This window comes from Sminthopsis crassicaudata, chromosome 1 (genome assembly GCF_048593235.1).
Source record: "Sminthopsis crassicaudata isolate SCR6 chromosome 1, ASM4859323v1, whole genome shotgun sequence".
NCBI classification, from domain to species: domain Eukaryota; kingdom Metazoa; phylum Chordata; class Mammalia; order Dasyuromorphia; family Dasyuridae; genus Sminthopsis; species Sminthopsis crassicaudata.
In genome coordinates this window covers 420,475,316-420,489,631 of record NC_133617.1, presented here as the reverse complement: position 1 = coordinate 420,489,631, position 14,316 = coordinate 420,475,316, and positions in this window count along the sequence as shown.

Here is a 14,316-nt window from a genome sequence, read left to right as displayed (position 1 = left end):
GAAGGAAGGACATAAAAAGTGGATGAGCAGCCCAGAAAAGGGCTTGGCAAATTCCCACACCAGAGGTGCTAGTGTTCCCTGAACACCATCAGCAGAAAATAATGGAGTAGCAAGATACGAGGAAATTTAGAGAGCTTCACCAATTTGTAACTACTGTTTGGGTCTGATCTATCAACAGATTTCTTGTAGTTGCTAGAGGTGAGCACTAATCCCATGGAGTAGGATATTCAACCTGGAACTATAGGGAATATGAGAGGTTCTTTGGCCCTTTTCTAAGCAAGTATCATGTGAAACATGGTAATTCTACATGGTGCCTTGGTCTCCATGACTAGAATGAATCAAAAGATTGTCACCCATTCAGTAAACTTTAGGAAGAATAGAAAACAAAGAGTCCTCTTTTCTCTTTCTCTATTTTTCTGCCTCATTATGATTCTTCCAATTCTCCCTTGAACTCCCAGCCTGGAGAAAGATATTTCTCTCCCTTTCCCCATACCAGCAGTCATGTTCTTTGAACACAAAGGAGTAAAAATTCATTTGCTTAGCTGAATCTGGAACCTCTAGTTCCTGGCTGCCCCTTCTGTTTTGTTTTCCATTTCCTCAGCATTGATGTCTTAACAGTGATCCGGAGAAATGATCATCTCCAGCCTTGACAGATCTCTCAGAAATTCAAGGACTGCTGGGCTCCTGAATCAGAACTGATTATTCAGTGGGAAGTGCTTCTTGAAATGACACTACTTTTGGGAAAGATATGCATCAGAAACTATCAGAAGGATGCTGGAGCTAAGAGGACTAAGAAAGTCCAAGCCATAGCCTGGTTGACCAAGAGATCTGTACTTATGAGAAATGCAGACAGTGAAGGTCAAAGATAAAAGTGAAATCCCTGATCAGAAAGTACTACAAAGTAAAAATTTTACCTTTCAATAGAATGTAATATGTTTTTGTCAATTACATTAAACAAACAAAAAGGTTGAATATAGTACTTTGTGATTTACAAAGTGCTTTCTTCCCAATAACCCTATGGTGCAAGCATCACCTCCATTTTATAGATGGGAAAACTGAGTCTCAAAGAAACTTTAAACCAGGACTTCTGATTCCAATTCCAGCATCCTTTCCCATTTGACCTTTTAGATATAGTAGGTATTTATCAAGTACTTATTGAATTTGAATTTGAATAGCCACTGCCTGCAAATGTTCAGCCTTCTGGAGTATTCAGGCCAGAAGTGGCTTTTCCTCTGGCTTCAGGGACAATTTAAAACAATTAATCACTCTCAGTGGGTATAAGAGAAGTAATTTCCCCACTATTCATTAAAACCATCAGTGCTGTCATGCAGACCACAGTTCTCCACTCCATTAAAATATTTCCAGTCATTATTATAATAAACATCACCAACATAATAGCTTGCATTTGTACAGAACTCACCTGCAAAGTGAGAGGCTTGGACTTAATGGCCTCTCAGGTCCTTTCCTGATCCAAATCCATGATCCCATGATCCTATGGTTTACAAAGTACTTTCTAACCAATAGAGGAGTGAGGCAGGAGTGCAAACAAGTTACAATTTCTATCTCCATTTTACTGATGAACACAATGAGGATCAGAAAATTATTTCCTAACAACCAGAAAGCAATTTAAAATCAAAGCTGGAACTCAAGTTTAAGTCTCCTTACTCAGGCAAAATAGCCTTAGCTACATTTAAAACAAAGCACTTGCCTCAATTCAATTCAAATCAGTAAACATTTAAGTGCTTATAGTATATAAAACTTGGTGCTAGACTCTGGATATGCAAAAATGAACCAATTCTTATATTCTACTGGAAGTATACAATATGTGGCAAATCTAATGTAATATAAAGTAATAGAGGGAGCAAGGACAAGAAGGAAAAAAGATACAGAGACAAAGAAGAAGAGAGAGAGAGAGAAAAGGAGAAGATGATGATGATAATGATGATGAAAAGGAGGAGAAGGAAGAAGAATAGAAGAGAGAGGAGGTAAGGGAAATAATAGAGAAGATAATGAGAAAGAAAAAGAAAGAGAGAGAGGAAAGGATAAAGAAAGAGAGGCAAGAAGGCAAGGAAGGCAGGAAGGCAAGAAGGCAGAAAGGAAAGAAGGAAGGAAGGAAGAAAGGAAGGAAGAAAGGAAGGAAGAAAGGAAGGAAGGAAGGAAGGAAGGAAGGAAGGAAGGAAGGAAGGAAGGAAGGAAGGAAGGAAGGAAGGAAGGAAGGAAGGAAGGAAGGAAGGAAGGAAGGAAGGTAGAAGGAAGGAAGGAAGGAAGGAAGGAAGGAAGGAAGGAAGGAAGGAAGGAAGGAAGGAAGGAAGGAAGGAAGGAAGGAAGGTAGAAGGAAGGAAGGAAGGAAGGAAGGAAGGAAGGAAGGAAGGAAGGAAGGAAGGAAGGAAGGAAGGAAGGAAGGAAGGCATGCTTACAGACAGATAGGGATTCTCTAAGGCTAAGATGAAGAGCAAGTGCATTGCAGATATGGCCAACCACTTATGCTATCACTGACATAAGGGATGGAATGTTATATAAGTTAGTAAGCATTTATAAAACATGTATTATGTGCCAGGCACTATACTAAGTAATAGAAATATCCCAAACAGGCAAAAACATGATCCTTACTCTCAAAGAGCTTTCAATGCTCGGGGAGATAACATGCAAATAAATATACCCATAAAAAAGCATATACAGTATAAATGGGAGTTCATCTCACAGAGAAATCACTAGAAGTATGGAGGGGGGTGTGGAAGAGAGGGGAACAGTAAGAAATATCTCTCACAAAAAAAAAACAAAAACAAGAAGAAGAAGAAGTTTTCTATAAAGGGGAATGAGGAACATGGCTAGAACATCAACCTAAGTCTGACAGATAATTGAAGGAGGAATGAGGGTAGGGAGAGACTTAAGAAAGCCCTCTTTCAATAATATTCCAGGCACAAAGTGATAAGGGCCAATAAAGGGAATACAATTATCCCTTCCATATCTTGACTTTCCCCATCATGGTTTTGCTTTATCTGCATCTTAGATGAGCATAAGAAATTAAATAGGAATTCTGGGAGTTTTGCAGAAGCAGCAGATAACACAGAATCTATGACCAAATACAAAGCCCAAACTTTACAATAAGGTACTGTAAAAATCCCATAAAAGGAAAAGACATTCAGACTTCTCTAGAATGAAGGAATGGCAGAAAAGTTTTATTTGGACTTGGATTGCTGGGATGCCCTGCCCCTAGCCCTGAGATACAGAAAAGACAAGTGTAGTTAAAAGACCATTTTAACTAAATGTACAGAATTAATGAAAGGGAGAAATTTGAAATAATCTAGAAAAATAGATGAGATCCAGGCTGTGGAAGACCTTAAATGACAGAGTAAGGATTTTATGTTTAATCTTCCCAGAGGCAATAGGGTTCCCATGAACAAGGCTAACAAGTGGAGGTTCCCTGAGAACTCCTACTCCTCTCAAATTTCTATGGGCAGAAAGGAATGATTCTGAGCTCCCTTCCAACTCTGAAATGCTGAGACTGAGGTCTGACAACAGCTTTAGAAAAAAAATTTTCACATCAGTTGCTGGGGATTGAGAATAAGAGACCCCCCTCCCAAAGGTGCGAGTGTTGGGGAGGGGAGCATCTACCCTAGTTGTCTCAAATGAATAGTACTGATAGACAAATAATTCCACCAGGGTGACCCACAACCTCTGCTTCTATAGGAACCTCCCTCAAATCTGCCCTCTGGAGCCCAGCCCAGGGTAGGCTGTGATTGAAGAATGATTCATGTCGGACACAGAGGGTCTTTGCAGCAATCCGTCTCCTGAATTAGTTTCTCCTGTGAAGAGCCAGCTAAATCAGGCCTGCTGGCTAGGCGCCGGGGTGGACAATGTCAGGGGCTGGCGCCCCCCTAAAGGAGGGTGATTAAGCGTTATAATCACAGCTGCTGAGGGTGATGCTTTCCACACCAACGGGGATTTATCACAGGCATGTCACCGGCACAAATGCGGGGCCAATGGGATTATTCGGCAAATGTAATTAGGTACAGATGTACTGAATAAGTAATACTGAAATATATTTGTTTTCCACCAGTCTCCTGACTCTGGCATCCCATTAAAATACATTATTATGATAATTCATCAGAAAAATGACAGCATTTTATTAATGCATTCAAGTTAATTCCTAGTAAATTAGTAAGCGGCTAAACAGTCCTACAGATGATTTCAACAGGGTTTGTGGATGGGGGGGAGGGTTAGGTTCTGCAGAAAGAGAGAAGAGGAAAATGTTTCATAATAATTCACACACCACCCCTCGTATGGGTAAAACTTACAAATGATGGCTATTTAAAAGGCCCTCAGTGCATGCTATATACATAGCGGATTGCCTTTGTTTGTTTTTGAGCCCTTCCTCGAGGGGTCAGATCACAGAAAATTTGCCCCCCAAAAAATGTTCTCAAGATACCCAGTTTAAATCTTCATTTTATGGAGGAAGGAACCAAGATGAGATTAATTGACTTGCCCAAATAACACAGATAACAGAGGGCAAAGAAGGAAACAGAAGAAAGGGAACTCTGGGAAGTGTTTTCTTTTTCTTTGAAAGTAGTTGTTGTTGGTACAGGTCACAAAGGGTGACCTTGAATCAATCCCTCTGAGCCTTAGTTTTCCCCATCTAAAGAAACAGGAACAATAATACATCTACAGCTTCCTGAATAGTCATTCTACAGACCAAATTAGAAAATTATGTGAAATATCTTGGGAAATTATAGAACCATATATACAGTTCAGCATAATGGAAAGAACCTCTGGACATAACTGAGAACTGAGGTTTGATTCCACTCTCTGACAAGTATTCTGGACCAAGTCACTTAATCTCTCTGTGTCTTTATTTACTCATCTGTAAAATGGGTACAACAATGACACTACCCCACAGAACTGTTGTGAAAATTAAATGAGGACATGGATGTACAATAATTTGTAAAGAACCAAACAGATGTAAGTTATTTGTAGAATGCAGCATGAAGCTTGAACTTGGTGGGACTAAGATATTTGAGTTCACTTAAGGTTGCTCATTGCTATTTGTGATCCTAGGGTGCCACCTTCTGTGTTATGATCTGGGATACTCTCTAAAACCCAACCTTCCAAAATTCATTCACTCACCAAAAAATTGTTCAACCTGCTTTCACGGAGAGGCTACTATGTCTTTCACAACTTCCTAAAGCACTGGAGGATCTTACTGGAGGGTTAAGGAGAGGCGGAGGAGAAAAGAAGGTAGACTTTTGGGGGATTGAGGGAGAGAAGAATGTAAACTAGCTGGAGGCCGGACTCAGATGGCCAGATAGAGAGAAGCCTCTAAAATTAATCCATAGATTCATGGGATTGAGAGCTAGAAGGGATCTGAGAACTCCCTCATTTTTATTTTCTTTCTTTTTTTTGCAAGACAATTAGATTTAAGTGACTTTCCAAGAGTCACACAGGTAATAATTGTTAAGTGTCTAAGACCAGATTTGAATTCAGGTCATTCTGACTCCAGGACCAGTGCTTTATCCCTGTACCATCTAGATGCCTCTATTTGGTGTTTTATTGGCAAAAATACTGGAATGGTTTGCCATTTCCTTCTCTAGATTATTTTATAGATGAGGAAACTAAAACAGATAGGATTAAGTGACTTACCGAGAATCACACATTTAGGCTGGATTTGAACTCATGAAGATGAGTCTTCCTGTTTCCAAGCCCACCAAACCACCTAGCTGCCTTCATATCACAAAGCATCCTACAAAGTAAATCGTCCACCTACCCTAGTTGTCCACCTTTATAGAATGCTACCTTATATCTAGGGAGGGTCATGTGGCCGATAGAGGATCAATTTCAGTGTGAGTTAGACCTGAGTTGAAATTCAACCTCTGACAGATAGATACTGGCTGTGTGACATTGGGTAAGGCTGAATTTCTCAGTGCCCCAGCATTTCATAAGAAGTTGACTGCATTGAAAGAGATTCCTCAGAAATAGTATATAGTGATAAAATCATAGGTCTAGTAGAAGAAAAAATGAATCTATACCTGATTTTTCCTTATCCTTGGAGTAACAAAGATTTTGTTCATTCATTCATTCAACAAATTCAGCAAATGTACAAAGTGCTATTCCAAACATCAACATAGCTACAAAACCAAATAATATGTGATTCCTACCTTAAAGATAAAAACCTATTCTTAAGATCATTAAGCACTACATTCTTCTTCCTCTGTGATTTGAAATCCCTATGATCTGAACCATATAATAGACAACAGTGTCAAACCCCAAGAGAGAGAAAGGATCCTAGAGCCAAGAATTCAAACTCAGGGTTGAAAGCTTAACTTTGAAACTAAAGGATCATAGCCTCTACAAGTGTCATGTATTTTTGTTATAAAAGCATTTAATGCTTATCCACTTGGATTGGATTGGATTGGATTGGATTTTATTAGATTGAATCCCTTTGGAGGAACACTACTTCTTAGGCCTTTAAAATTCTTCTAATGCTGAGATTCTCTGACTCCATCCCTGCAGAAAAGAGTTCTGGAGGTACATTGTAGACCTACTATTTTGGGAAAAGTACACTCTGCTCTTCCTCTACTCCCTTCTCTTCCCTGATCCACCAGCTTCTTCCTGATTCCCAAAGTCAATAGGAAAGTGAGAAAGGAACATTTCTTTTTACAGGTTTCATTTTTCTAAGAGCACTCACAAGTTTTACTCCTCCAATTTGGGCTTTTCCCATGGAAGAACAATTTGTCATTGAACTTCAACTTTTTAGTGTCATCTCTATTGATTACAATCCTAGCAGAATCAAGCAAAGCCACACCTGGAAGGAATAACAATTCTCAAAGAAAGTCATCCTCAAGGCAGGATGAAATCATCCAGGAAAGAAAGACAGATATTATATGGACAATTTCTCACAAGGTTGAGAAGAGTAACATCTTTCAAAAATTATTTTCATTGTTCCTTTTTGATCTTACTGACACTACGTTCACCTCTTTACAGAAGAACTAGGGTAGACTTCTGGAAAATAGGGAGAACTCTACATAAGCAAGCTATAAAGAGAATAATAGGAAGAGGCCCTATTCTGTGCTTGATATTTTTCTAGTTCCTAAGAAGCATTTAAAAGGGGGGGATAAGTTATAATCTCCTCCAGGAATTTATGAACTAACTAACCAAAGAGGTTTTAACCCTTACAGTCAATCTGGTGAAGCCCATAGACCTCTTCTCCAAAAAATGTTTTAAAAGGCATAAAAATAAAATACATAGAATTACCAAGAAAATGAATTACATTGAAACATAGTTATAAAAAAATTTTTAGTAAGTCCATAGACCCCAGGTTAATGACTCCTGGTCTAGTAAGACATTCAAAGAGGGAGAAGATTTAATAGAGGAGTTTAAAATCCTCTAACAATAATAATAACTCACAGTCATATAGTGTTTTAAATTTTGCAACATGTTTTGCATATATATGAAGGGCATCTTGAATCCTTATATAAGGCAAAGGGGTTGTGCTGGAATGACTGAATATAGACAAGAATTCAGGCAAGCTTTCACCTCCAGAAGATTTCACTGTAGAAGGCCCAAGGAGGGGAATATTATCAAATTTAAGACTCTCCATAAGCTAGGTGAGGGGAGAGACTTAGAGATAATGGTACCTATAAGATTGTTGTTTAGAAGAGGACCAATGGCATCACAAGGTGATATCTTAACTTGTCGGTGAATTGGACTTAAACTGTGCATGCTATAGCTACTAAGAGCTACAGGTGAGAGTTAGGTAACAAGTAGACACCAAAGACCCTTTTAAGGAACAGTTTAGGGAAAGATGAAAAGAGGACATCCGGGAGATCTTAAGAGATGAGGAGCTAGCCAAGGACACAGATGGAGCACTCAGAGAGGGAGGGGAAGAATCAGGAAGCTGTGATAGGAAACATCTGAAGTCAAGAAAAGAGGGTCAAGAAAAGAGGGCATTCTCAGTGGGGAGAGGGAATAATAGTCAACAGTGTCAAACTCCAAGAGAGAGAGAGAGGATCTTAGAGCCAAGAATTCAGACTCAGAGTTGAAAGCTTGCCTTTGAAACCAAAGGATCATAGATTTAGACTTGGAAGATACACAAGAGATCTCCTCGGGCAATGCCGTCATTTCTACCCATGAGGAAACTGAGTCCCACAGAGTTGAAGTGATCTCAAGGTCATATAGTTACCAAGTGGCAAAACTGGGGTTTGAACCCAGGTCTTCTGATTACATTCCAATGCCTTACCCTTAGTTCAATTTCATCATTTTTATAGATGACAGAGAGGTTGGGACAGTTGCCCATGTTCACACAGGTAGCAAGTGGGAGAATCGAATTTGGTCCTGAGTTTCTGAACTTTAAATTCACCATTCTCTCCATGATACCACAGAGAGGACAGGGGCAAGACTATGATCTCCTTAGCATAGACAGGAGTATGCTGGTGAATATTTAACAATGAGTTCTCTGGAAAAAAACAAATAAATATATGATATAATGTAATCATATTATGTAATAATAAGTAATAAACCATAATAATATGATAAATATATATGGCACACATTTAAGTTTAACCTGCATCATTAATATTTAATTTCTTTATTAATCAAGACAAGAAACAAAACAAGAAACCAAGCCTTGGTTTTTAGGTCTGCTGACTTCTGAATTGCAAATACTCACATTGAAAATTTCACAATTGGAATATAAGCTGACTTCTACAAAACCAGGGTATAGGGCACTCTGGATAAGGAAGTTCTACCACCTCCAGTAAGGTTCTTCTTTGCAACTTAGTCTTAGAGTGTTGCCTAGATTCCTTAGAGTGTCTTGTCTCAGGGTCACATAGCCAGTATGGAGAAGAGGTGGAACTGATCTATCAATCAAAGCCTTTCATCATGGATGAGGATGGAAAAAAAAGGTCATTGGAATAAGTCAATAGATCCAGGGGCATCTCATCTAATTTGCATTTGAATGAGAATCTCCTATTGATGGTCATTCAGCATCTGTATGAAGACCTCTTGAGGTGGATCATTCCTTTTTTGATTGACACTGAGCTGAGATCTACCTTCCCGGATTTTCCCTCCCACCACTCCCAATGCTTCTGGTTCATCCCTCTAGGAACAAGCAGAATAGGGTAAATCTCTTTTACCCATGCCAGCCCTTCTGATACTGAAACGTAGTCTCATGCACTCCCTTACATTGTTTCCTCTCTGAGACTGTTTCCTCCTCTGTAAAAAGGAGCCAAAGATTCTTGCATTCCCTCCCTTCCTTCAGGGCTGTAAGGGAAGGACTGCATGAGCCTCAAAGCACAGTAGACTTGGGAGCTGAGATCCTTCTGGTCATCATTAATATGGGCATGGCAGCAGCCCAGTTCACCTCATACTATGAATTTTCATGGTTGTGCTTCATCCCAGGGGAGCAAATCCAAACAGGTCCTGGGAGGTCTTGCTTCTTCTGGCCTGGTACTTCAGTCCTGTAAGGCAGCCCCTAATTGTTCTTTTGGATAATCTGGCACAAGGAAAGTACAGAGAATTATTTCTAAGGAGACTTCTGTCTGTCCACAGTACCCTAATTCAGGACTCTACCCTCTGGTGGATGGCAGGATGGTATAGTGTGTAGTGTCCTAGATTTATAGTCAGAAATCCAGATTTCAAGTCACGGTTCTGCTAGAGACAACTAGAAGGCGCAGTAGATAGATTGCTGGGCCTGGAGTCTAATTCATTTTCCTGAGTTCAAATCTGTCCTCAGACACTGTGTGACCCTGAGCAAGTCACTTAACCCTCTTTGCCTCAGTTTCCTCACTTGTAAAATAAGCCGGAGAAGTACATGGCAAACCATACCAGTATCTCTGCCAAGAAAATTCCAAATGGGATCATGAAGAGATAGAAAAGACTGAAAAGACCAAAAACAACAAAGATAACAGAAATTCAGAAATGTTAAATAAGACCACAGTCCTCCAGCCAAGAAAAGTCACAGGCAACCTTTGACTCCAAATTTTCTGACTCCAAATCCAGTACTCTATTACTAAATCAGTACATCTATTACATGGTACCGCCTCTCTATTATTCTAATCTGTTACCCAAGCAGCATTTCAACCCTAGTTGCCTTAATAACTGAGTTTTTCTGCTCATTCTTTTTTTAGTTCAAAAGGACTAGGCAACAGATTATAACCTAACTCAGGCCACTCAGGCCATTCTTTGTGAACATGCAAAAAAGAACAGTTTGTTCCAATGGCCATAAAAGCAGCTGAAGGAATTGCTGTGGAGTGCTTAGAGCTTGGTCAGACATCAAAGACATCAAGATCATATGCTGCATTCCAGGCCATCGCCAGTCATCCTGAGTTTTGTCCTGCTACTGGATTTCAATGACTGGAAGAAATAATGAGGCTGGAGACTTTGTACAACTTTGCCTAACTTAATCCAATTCATGCAGGAGTCAGGATATCACCCATGATGTCATTAATCCTCTTTGAAAAGGAAGGACAAATAACAATCACCACTGATAATAATTCCTCACATGGAGAAAGCCAAGGAGTCTGCTTCTGAGAGAGTCATGATGAAGTCCAAGCGACGTGCTTTGGAGAGATTTTTGCTGCATGTCTAGACATTTTACAATTGATTCTGGTATGCTTGATTGGCTATGGCCCAGCACAGCAGTACTTCCTGCCAGTCCAAAAGACACCTCCTCACCATGTGGCCAGCAAGATCAGTTATAAAATGTTACTCCAACGTCTCTTCAAGGCATTTCCATTATGTGATAATATGTCATGACTCTCCCAGAAGTATGTTTCTGAACTTTTTGTTTTAATGTAGGAAATTATATCAGCTACCCTCGGTTTATCCTTATAAGAATGGACTCAATGACCAGGTTACCATTTCAATAGTAAATATGAATCATAGTATCATAGAGTTTTCATCCTAAAGGACCTCAAAAAATCATCTAACCCAACCACTCCATTTTACAGATGAGAAAACTGAGATTCACAGAGTAAAAGTGGTTTGGCCCAAAATCAAATAGATAGTAAATGATAGAAGGAAGATTTGAACCTACAATCTCTGACTCTGACTCTGAAATCTAGCTCTGTTTTCATTGTACCTCATTTTCTCATGAGTTCCTTTTCATGCCCTCTGAGATCAGTATAGATACTGAGCTTTATTTTGCTATTCTGAAAGTTTGAATTCCTCCTGCAAGAGAAACATCCTTGAGAATGTTAGACAGACAGTCCCGTGACATTCCAGTTATGCACTATGAGAATAGTGGGGCCACCTCTCAAAAAGAGCAGAGAATTATGGAGTTTTGCCGAGTTAGGTTGTGAGAACACATGCTTCATTTGATGTCACTGATTAGTGCTACATCATGTCAACACTTCCTTTATAAACCTAGTGTGGGGCAGGTACAAATCACTTCATCCTCTGAGCCTCAATTTCCTCATCTATAAAATTAGGGTCCTATCTATCTCACAGGGGTATTATACAGTAAGGATTAAGTGGGATTATAAATGTCTTTTTAACTCTAAAGCAGCATGATAAAATGTATTATTATTATTATTATGTTCCGTCTTGTGATTTATCAGCAAAGGGACATCTCAGGAAGAAAATTCCTTCCAACAATATATATCATGATTGTTCTGCAACTTAAGATCTGAATTACTGGAACCCTGAGCACTTAAGTGTTTTGTGCAGGCTCACATGAACCTAGAAATTATAGGGTCACTTATTAAAAGTTGGAAAGAACATTAGAATCCATCAAGTCCATCTTCTTCATTTTATATATGAGGGACCACGAAAATGGAGAAATCAGGTGACTTGCCCAGGATCACATAGTTGGGGGATTTGAATGCAGGTTTTCCTGATTTCAAGTACAATGACCTATGCACTTTGCCATGCTGCCTCTAATGTGTGAATGATAGGACTTAAATCTTTATTCTCGGGCCAACCCTTAATTCATTTTTTAAAAAATTATTTCAATCTTGACAAAGATACTGGTATGTCTTCCCTTATAGATAAGGAAACTGAAGCAAAAAAGGGTAAAGTGAATTGCTCAGGACCTCACAGCTATTAAGTATCTGATTTGAATTCAGAAAGATGAGCTTTTTTCATTTCAAGTCCAGTGCTCTATCCACTGCACCACCTAGCTCTGCAGTTACTCCACAATAAAATCCCATTATCATTAGTTTTAAAGAAGTACCATGGCAGTGTCAATAGAGAGCTAAATTTAAAGCCAAGAAGATATGGATTCACATCTCAATTCTAATGCAAACGAAGATGTATGACTCTGGATCAGTCACTTAACTCCTTAGTGCTTGAATCAGCTCTATAGATTATATAGAAAAGATGCTAACCTGCAACAATAGAGAAAATTTCCTTACTTGGAAGTTCTCTATACCAAAAAACCCATAGGTTATCATCATCATCATCATCATCATCATCATCATCATCATCATCATCATCATGAAAGAAGTAGAAAATGAGTTTTGAACATTCATGAGATTATACAGGACTGAGTTTGGTAAATAGTTGATTAAATAGGATGGTGATGATTTAATTAGCAATTTGACTAGCTTTGATTAATCGCAAATCTATGCATGATCCTATGACAGTTTCAGCTCTTGACTCTTGATTTTAACCCAGCAGGAAGCCAGGGAAAATTTAAAAAGATTACTTGATTCTTCTCAAAACGGGTGCCCCTCCCACTCTAGGCCAGCTGTTGAACACACTTCTGGATGGATGCCAGCCAGAAATCTGGACCTTCTGGGCTCTGTCCTTCCACCTGTCTACAGAGATCACTCTCCCTCTGAAAACTATTATTTCATCTTTCTCTCTTGCTGCTGTGGCTGACTCAAGGGCTCAGGGGCAGAGATTCCATCTGGCATATGAGTACTCAAAGCTGCCATCCCAAAACTATCAAGATGATACATTCACCAACATCTTGATTTCATTGAAGTTCTGCCTCCAGAGCAGATGACTTGAAATCAAGTTGATGGGTCCTTATGAACAACAGGTTTCTCTCTGAACCTGAGATCTTATTTTCTGGATTACATGCCTGGAAACACGTTCATCTGACACATGGCAGTTCCACAGTGTCTACATGAGAGATCCATTGCACACAAGAGATAGAAATAAGAAGATCTTACACTGGAAGGGACCTCAAATTTGACATAACCTAACCCTTCCCTGCAAAGCATGAATGTCCCCATTCATGGCATTATTGATACAGTGTTCACTTAATCCCTGTTTGAATGCCTCCAGAAATTCACTAGCTTCCAAGACAATCCATTCTTTTTTAAGTTCATTGGTGCCTTTTGCTTTTTTTACATCTTGGTTATGTCCCAAAATGCCACCCCTCCCTCAAAAAGCTAACTCTCAAAATACAGGAGCTCTTAGTATCAGATTATGAACAGTAATAAAACATATAGGTTGAAGGAGTGAAGTGGGATGAAGGAATAAAATGGAATGAAGAAGTGAAAAGGATATAATTGAAAGCTGGTCCAGTCTGGTAGGAAACACATGGACACAGGATTTAGAGACAGAGGGAGTTTTCAATGCCATCTAGACCAACTGCCTCATTTCACAGAAGAGGAAATAAAAGTTCTCAGCAAAGTACAATGCTGGATATTACTTCTGGAATCCAAGATGATAAAGTAAGCCCTGAATCATTAAAACTCTCTTATGTTCACCTCCTGGCAATGCCTATGACATGTTCTGGAATAGCAGAACCAGCAAGAGACCAAGTGAAACAGTCTTTTAGCCCAGGAAACTTGGAAAATCAGCAGAAGGGTTACATCTCACCTGGGTAAAGGCAAAGTGCAGTCCAGGACAGGAAACTTTCCAGTGAGCCAGCAGCTAGCCCCATCTCAATAAGCCATCAGGAAATCTTGATTTAGTATGGTAAAGTGGGCAAATGCCAACACCAGTATTACTAGCAAAGGAGCTAGGACTACAACCAAGAATCACTTACCCTGAAAAATTAATCATAATAAATCAAGGGAAAAATAGGTCACTCAGTGAAACAGAAAGATTTCAAGTTTTCATAAGGAAAAGATCAGAACTAAACCAAAAATTTTGCTTCCAGTAGCAAGACTCAAGAGAAGAATAAACAGGTAAAAATGGGAAAGAAAATGTAAGGGATTCATGAGAGCTAAATTGTTTACATCCCTACATAGGAAGATGATACTTGTAATTCTTTTTTTTTTTTTCATTGTATCACTAATAGTGCAACTAGAAGGAATATACATAGACAGAAGGTATGAGTATAAAGTGACTTTGAAGGAATAATATAAGAAAAATTAAGGGATAAGAAAGAAAATTACACTAGATGCAGAAGGAAGAAGTAAAATA